The sequence below is a fragment of the Anabrus simplex genome, chromosome 1 (assembly GCF_040414725.1).
Source record: "Anabrus simplex isolate iqAnaSimp1 chromosome 1, ASM4041472v1, whole genome shotgun sequence".
NCBI lineage: Eukaryota > Metazoa > Arthropoda > Insecta > Orthoptera > Tettigoniidae > Anabrus > Anabrus simplex.
The window spans coordinates 109,087,078-109,095,672 of NC_090265.1; positions in this window are offsets into that span (position 1 = coordinate 109,087,078).

Below are 8,595 nucleotides of genomic sequence, written 5' to 3' on the forward strand. Positions count from 1 at the left end.
TCACTATGGCTGAGCATGACTTTCCTCTTTTACATTAGAATATCTCAAACAATTTTAGTTTTAAATCTGGCACGAAAATACCTCGTTTTCATGTCATTGTCAGTTAGCATCAAGAAATTGATACGAATTGCCGATGAGTAAAACTGAGAGACATGTGTAACGTAGAGTATTAGAGCATTCATTTATCTGCTATCTTATCTGCAGGAAGGCAAGCAAGCAAGCAATCTTGTAGTTTTACGTGCAATCAGAATTATGTTTTTAAATGAATCTCACTTTCATAGGCCACGGTTCAAATTACGACCGTTTTGACGAGATGCCAGTGACTATGCCACTCCATTTTCAGTTCTCAGGATTGAAATATAAAATACATAACATGTGAGAGTCATAAAAGTAAGGTATATAACACTGTCTTATTTCGACATTAGCCAATTTTTCGTTATTATCAAGCATTTATTACAGCGAAATATGAGGGGATTCTCTCCTTGATGATAGGAAAAGGCGTTTTGTTCTTTGAACACTCCATACTGATCCAGTGTTACACATCTGTTCTTCCGTACGCTTTCATCAGTAGTATAAACGAATGTGTCTGATGCTGATGGACCTTCACTCCACTATTCGTCTTTCACAGTATTCCAAGCATCTTCAAATTCACGACACCACTTCCACACTTGTTGGACATATATCACTCTCATGGTAAACAAAAAGAATCCTTCTGGGAACGATGACAGGTTTCATGTTTTCTTCTGTAGAAAATGGATCGCTATACGAACCTCCTGCCATGGCAACTATTCAGTAACTTCACCTTTTTGCAGCTGCCACTATGCCAAGTTCTGATTTACCGATTTGTTTACCTGCGCTCTCTGTATTAATATGCCTAAAAACTACCGGGCAAGTTGGAGTAAGCACCATTCCCTTCTTTCTGGGCAATAAAAAAGGATAGTATAATTTTGACTTGCCGTGGAATGCAAATTTCATCCCATTTACGATTTTCTATTTTGGACTGCCGAGGCGTGCTCAGTTTATCCACAAAGACGTGGGATCGATTTCTGGTCAGGAAGTCGAAAAGTTTAGAAACGAGATTTCGATTTCTGGAAAGGCACATGACAATGATGTTCACTCAGTCTACACATGAAATGAGTACCATGTAAATTTTTAGTGAGAATATTGCTCGGACTTTGAGCTAACAAATGTCTGCCACTTAGAGCCGAGATTAATAATAATAATAATAATAATAATAATAATAATAATAATAATAATAATAATAATTGTACCGGGTGGTACACCTCTACGCCGCACATTTAAGTCTTGCACCAATTAGAACTCCTCTACAGGAGAAACACAGAACTTGGAACTAGATCTACTTAAACTTTTTCTCAGAAGATGTCCCCTCCTTAATTTTGTGTTTGTGAAGTTTCCAGTACTGTATAAATTCTACGCGTTTTGTTTATTATTTATCAAGAAGTTTGGACTTTCTGCAACAGATGCCACTACAAAAACTATGATCATGTGCCCTGGTGCGAAGTGAAGGAACTTTATTTGAAGAAATTTTGTATTCATAAGTTTGTTCTTTACTAAATTATGTTCATTCATTTTTGGATTGGCAATATTGATCTTTTCTTTCCGCCAGTTTTGAATTCAGCCAATCCCTAATTTCCGTAATTAATTTTCGGCCTATCACAGGCTTCTTGTTCGATTTGGTGTGTAACTTTAAGCTAGCCAATAAAAGTGAGAGGGTGTGGCTTGATTATTCATGAGAGGTCTTGAACTTTCCCCGAGGGTTTATAAACTGCGGATTTTCACGTCTCTTGGCCACTTGATCCACATCTCACTGAGTGTGTGTATGTGAAGCAGGAGGCGGGAGGTGCTTCTTTCATCAGGCAGCAGTTCTTCAGCAAGGTAATGGCCGTTTAACATCCTTATTTCTTGCTAGCTCCGCAGTTTAACCCGAGGGATAGGTCCGAAACTTTAATATGTAACCTTCTTCTCTAAAATGTAAGTTCTGTCGGCTAGTGTGAAAATTTCATAAAATCTGCAACTGTAATTCTGGGATAGAGAGCTCCCCTTCATATTGGTTTGAGGTGACTACGTTTTGTAACTGGTTTTCTTCCTTTCTGTAATGTCGTAAATTATTCTTATGCGAGTCACCTCCATAGTTTGGGAATAGCCCCTGCTTCATCGGCCTAGTGCCTTTTAGGTTTTAAGAATGCATGTTTAGGAGTGCAAGTACACGCCTCAATTCAACTTGGTGTTTCGGGCCATTTACTTAACCTGTTCTTTTTCTGCTAAGGCCCAGTAGGTTGGGTATGAGATACCCCAGTTTCATTTGTGTAAGATGTGCCTTGATGGCAAGTAATTGTAAAGTCTGATATTGCCTTGAATAGGTTTGAAAAACTGAGAGCGTGTCAGCTCTTTTCGAGTGTTGTAAAAGTGCCTCTGGGAGGCTTGAGGTTAAAAACTGGGAGCAAGTGCTCCAGTTATTGAGGGGTGTTCTGCCCTTGTGTAAAATAGTTATCCGTTGTAAGGTCGAGCTGAGAGCTCAGGGTATGTAATGCGAGAGGCTGGAAGCCCCCGGATTACTAAACTGTCACTAACGTACTTGCCTTGTATAAACTTTGTCATGGTACCTGGTATGTTATTGTTATCTAAACTAGTAAAAAGTTGTTTAATTCTTGTTGTTATTGATTGTTGAAACTCAGAAGATATAACCTTGTTAAAGTTTTAAATTAACTTTGATTTGGTAGTTAGACCCATTCACCCCGGCACCTTCTTTCACCTCTGCTGATCCACCAGCCACGGTAATCAAGCTGTAGTCAAGAGCAGAATGTTGTATGGTACTGAGGTATGGGGAGTAGAAGAGGCGACTGAAATGTAAGTTCTGTCGGCTAATGTGAAAATTTCATAAAATCTGCAACTGTAATTCTGGGATAGAGAGCTTTCCTTCATATTGGTTTGAGGTGACTACGTTTAGCAAAATTGTAATGGGACTGCCATACTGTACAGCAAATTGTGGTGTAAGACTAATGTGTGATGAGACTATTCAAGTAGACATTTTAAAGAGAATTATAAGTTATTGGTTAAGGGTCAAAATAGGAGGGGGGCGAGGTCTGCTCCTGCAGAGGGCATATCAGCACCCAAGGGACAATATCTCCGAAGATTATTGGTTAGGTGTCCGACTCGTTGGCTGAATGGTCGGCGTACTGGCCTTCGGTTCAGAGAGTCCCGGGTTCGATTCCCGGCCGGGTCGGGGATTTTAACCTTCATTGGTTAATTCTAATGGCCCGGGGGCTGGGTGTTTGTGCTCTCCCCAACTCACACACCACACATAACACTATCCTCCACCACAATAACACGCAGTTACCTACACATGGCAGATGCCGCCCACCCTCATCGGAGGGTCTGCCTTACAAGGGCTGCACTCGGATAGAAATAGCAACACGAAATTATTATTATCATTATTGGTTAGGTAAGGATAAAAGTATATTAGAGAGGTTAGGATTGGATAATTATTGGGAGATAGACATGGTTAGCGGTGAGGCTACATTATGGAAGAGAATCGTACGAAGGGTCAAGGATATTCAAAGACAGTAGTTGGACTATGAGTGCAGGAGCAAGCCGACCCTCTCAGTATTTAATATGATGAACCAGAAAACTAGTGTGAGGATAAGTAAGGTAAACAGAAGAGAAAGAAGAGGGCTGATATGGTGGATGATGGGAATCCACAAAAACATGGCATAGACAAGGGAGAATGACAATGCAAGATGTGTGTTGTGTGGGGAAATGAGAGAAGAACTTCTTCTTCTAAATTGTAAGATGTTCTCCTCAGCTGCCGGAGATCCGTGGCGGGGAGAGATAGTAGGCTCGCCCCATAGTTGGTGGTTATCCATGACTGGGGTATGAATTTGGCATAATGCGTCCATGCAGGCACTTGCAAAACAGAATATTATAAGTAGGCTTATATTATATTAATTGGAGGAAACTCTGTATAGACTTCTGGAAATAAATATCAAAATTATAACATTGGCTTTTCGTCCCACTAACTACCTTGGAGGTTTTCGGAGACGCCAAAGTGCCGAAATTTAGTCCCGCAGGTGTTATTTTACGTGCCAGTAAATCTACCGACATGAGGCTGACGTATTTGAATACCTTCAAATACCATTGGGCTGAGTCAGGATCGAACCTGATAAGTTGGCGTCAGAAATACAGCGCCTCAACCGTCTGAGCCAATCAGACCGGTCCGAGTTTTAGGAACAGTGGAAACCTGTAAATTACGCTCCTCCAAACGCTATCATTTTCAGTGCGAAGATACATTTGCTTGGCTACAATTTTATATCATATCGTGTGCAGCATAGAAAAATATGACAGTATTCTATCACTTTATTTTTCTGCTAATTTGTTCTAACGCTATGTCTAACGCAGGATTTTCCAAATGGCGATGCGGCCGCAAAGACTTAAAAGGAATATTTTCAGAAATGTGAAGAAAATTTACAAAAAATTGATTGCATAGCTCGTTTAAAAATGTATTAGTTGTATACCCTTTATAGACCCAACTCACCGGGCGAGTTAGCCGTGCGGTTAGGAGCGCGCAGCTGTGAGCTCGCATCCGGGAGATAGTGGGTTCGAATCCCACTGTAGGCAGCTCTGAAAATGGTTTTCCGTGGTTTCCCATTTTCACACCAGGTAAATGCTGGGGCTATACCTTAATTGAGGCCACGGCCACTTCCTTCCCACTCCTAGGCCTTCCCTATCCCATCGTCACCATAAGACCTATCTGTGTCGGTGCGACGTAAAGCAAATAGCAAAAAAAAAAATAAAAAAAAAATACCCAACTCAGAACTAATCATTCTTTAATACTGCAGTGTAATCTCGATATCTCGAATCGCCTCTGGAACTAAATTTTATTTCCAGTTATCGAAATTTCGAGGTTAGAGAATGCCGCTTTTGCTAGCTAGCTAATTGTTTTACGTCACACCGACACAGATAGGTCTTACGGCGACGATGGGACAGGAAAGGGCTAGGAGTGGGAAGGAAGCGGCCGTGGCCTTAATTAAGGTACGCCCCAGCATTTGCCTGGTGTGAAAATGGGAAACCACGGAAAACCATTTTCAGGGCTGCCGACAGTGGGGTTCGAACCTACTATCTCCCGAATACTGGATACTGGCCGCACTTAAGTGACTGCAGCTATCGAGCTCGGTAATGCCGCTTTTGAGCATGTATAGCATATAATTTAATCATATATATCTACGGGCTTATATTGAATACATGGGTTTTTTAACAGTATTTAAAAATATAAAAGCTCTATTTTACTGCATCGCTTTAATTATAAACCTTATTAAAACCACTTTTAGAAGACAGGATACAGGACATACAGTAGTGGAACAAGAAACATACCTCCGTTATAATAATTTCGTGTGGCTATTTCTAGCCGAGTGCAGCCCTTGTAAGGCAGACCCTCCAATGCGGGTGGGCGGCATCTGCATTGTTTAGGGAACTGCGTGTTATTGTGGTGGAGGATAGTGGTATGTGTGTTGTGTGAGTTACATGGACGTTGGGGACATCAAAAACACCCAGCCCCCGGGTCATTAGAATTAACCAATGAAAGTCAAAATCCCGGAACCGGCCGGGAATCGAACCCGGTACCCTCTGAATCGAAAGTCAGTACGCTGACCATTCAGCCAACGAGTCGGACATATCTCCGTTAACACCTTTGGAAAACATCCGTTAGTCTCTTCTGTTTGTAACTGTTAACCTTTCCTCCCTTCACCTTGAAACGTCTCGTCAATACCACGCAGCCGATCCCCCTGTGGGTGGGGGCGGTAGAATAACACCCACGGTATCCCCTGCCTGTCATAAGAGGCGACTAAAAGGGGCCTCAGGGGCTCTGAACTTTGGAGCGTGGGTTGGCGACCACGGGGCCCTCAGCTGAGTCCTGGCATTGCTTCCACTTACTTGTGCCAGGCTCTTCACTTTCATCTATCCTATCCGACCTCACTTGGTCAACTCTTGTTCTTTTCCGACCCCGACGCTACTAGGTTTGCGAGGGCTAGGGAGTCTTTCATTTTCACGCCCTTCGTGGCACTTTACTTGCTTTGGCCGATATCTTCATTTTTTGAAGTGTCGGATCCCTTCCATTTTTCTCTCTGATTAGTGTTATATAGAGGATGGTTGCCTAGTTGTACTTCCTCTTAAAACAATAATCACCACCACCACCACGCAGCCGAGATTCGTAAATGGAGCTTGTCATCCGCAACTTCGGGGATTGCGTTCGTACGTGACCGGTAATTAATTCACACCCAAGAAACAGCAAGGCTTCACAGATTTTCCGATCGCTAGAAGTTTTATTTTTTCGGTTCCCGTCATGCTAGCTCCCAGCATCACTGTAACCCTTTCTTTATTTGTTAACTGTTCCCCACAAACCACAAATGCCGCGTTGCACAAAATACGAGTTACAGAGTATTTTTTTTGCTTCAGTGGAGGAAATGTTTGCTTCGAGAAATCGAGAAATAAACACACGTGAAGAATAGGGCAAACGGCCTGGAAATTTAAGTTACTTCGAGATACTGAAAATCAAAACCGAACTGCAGTCTAGCTTAAGCCAGTGAGGAGGACGGACGTGTCGTGTGGCGTGCACCTGCTGAGTGGAGTGGATTAAGAGTGAGGAAGCGGTAAGGTCAAGCGGTCGGCAAGGAGATAGATACGATGAATTGGGTAGACGTAGAGGTTATGAGGAAAGTAGTAAGAGAAGTAATACAGGAGGTATGTCCGTTTGAACAATTAAAGAAAATGCTTCAAGAACAAGTCCAGGAGCAAGAAAAGACGAGACAGTGGATCCAGGATTATATGAAAAATACGAAGGCGATGATAGAAGGCAGCGAGAAAGAACTGGTGTCACTAAGAGAGAAAATAAAAAATATGGAAGAAGAGATGGGAAACCTGAAGAAAGAAATTGAAGTCTGCAGACAGGAGCGCAAGAAGAAATCCATATTTATTTATGGGGTGGAGGAAGACAAGGCAGAATCTAAAGTGGACATTATTTACAAAGTGGTAGATGTTATACAAAAAAAATGAAAATAAATTTCAGTGAGGTAGATATAGACAATGTGGAGAGAGTTGGCAAGGTGGGAGGGCACAGGCCCATAAAAGTGTCGCTGCTATCTTCATTGATGGCAGATATAGTGATAAGGAACGCTGGTAATCTACAGTGTGAGAACATTAGAATTAAGAGAGATTTCGGAAGAGAAGAGAGTAGAAATTTTAAAATTCTTAAGAAACATTTTGTGAAAGCAAAAATTCAGGGATTGAAAGCGTATATTAGTGGTCAGATACTTGTGGTGAGCGACAGGAATTGGACCCGAAAGTGGACAATATCGAAACTGAAATTAATGGATGAGAGTTTGAGGCAAGAAGAAACTAGCAGGGCTGAGAGTTCGAGGCAAAAGAGTTTGAGGCAAGAAGAAATAAGCAGGGCTGAGAGATTGCGACATGAAGAAACTACCAGGAATGATGTGAGGCAAGAAGAAAAAAGCAGGGCTGACAGTTCGAGGCAAGAAGAAACTACCAGGGCTGATGTACATACTGTAAATGAAGGAACACTGAGTAGATGGGGTTTCTGGGAAGAGATCATGAAAAGAGCTGAAGAAAAAGTAAATGCAAGGAGGATGGAAGTAGTCAGGAAATTAATGGACGAACTAGTGTCGGAGGTCTGCGCGAGGGAAGAAAAAGAATCACAGGGGAAGACAAGTGGACAGAATCGGAGCGAGAATAATGGTTTGAGGGAGGAAGCAGAAGTAAGAAGTGCCGTGATCAAAGGGAGAAGCTTGAGTTTGAAGGACCTATGGGACAAAAAAAGGAAAAATGGAAGGAATAATTACGAGAAGTAAAAAGTCAAGTAACAGTAGTAAGTAACATAGTTTGCCTATGATGGAGGACAAGAGAGGAAGTGTAGTTTATGGTGGTGTCTGTATGTGTGTACTTATTCAAGTAATGGTGCCTGTATGTGTAGTATAATTAGAATTGAAGTGATGGTGTCTTTAGGTAAAAGATGGATGGATCAATTATATGGTATTCATTCAAGTGATGATATGACGACTGGATTTGAAGTGTAAAGAATGGAAGGTGTTGATGAGGGATGGATGATAAGAGAGGTAGCGAAGCTTAAATGGTATTGATGTTAAGAAAGGTAGCTTAGTTTAGATGGTATTTATTTAAATGATGGTGCCTGTATATATGGATGAAAGATAAGAGAGGTAACGAGGTGATAAGGTGTTTAAGTGTATTGTAATTGTATGGTATTTATTTAAGGTCTTTAGGTACAAAATGAATGAATTGTGGAGTCGATAGATGGATGATAAGAGAGGTAGCGAAGTTTAGATGAGGGATAGATATGAGGAGAGGTAAAGAAGTTTAGATGGTATTATTCAAGTGATGGTGTCAGTATATCTAATTGTTGAAGTAATTGTGGCCTGGAAAATGATGGATGGCTGTGGAGTTCGATAGATGGATGATGTGTAGTATAATTGTTATTGAAGTGATGGTGTTTTTAGGTATAAGATGGATAGATTAATTGTACGGTATTTATCCAAGTGATGATATGACGAC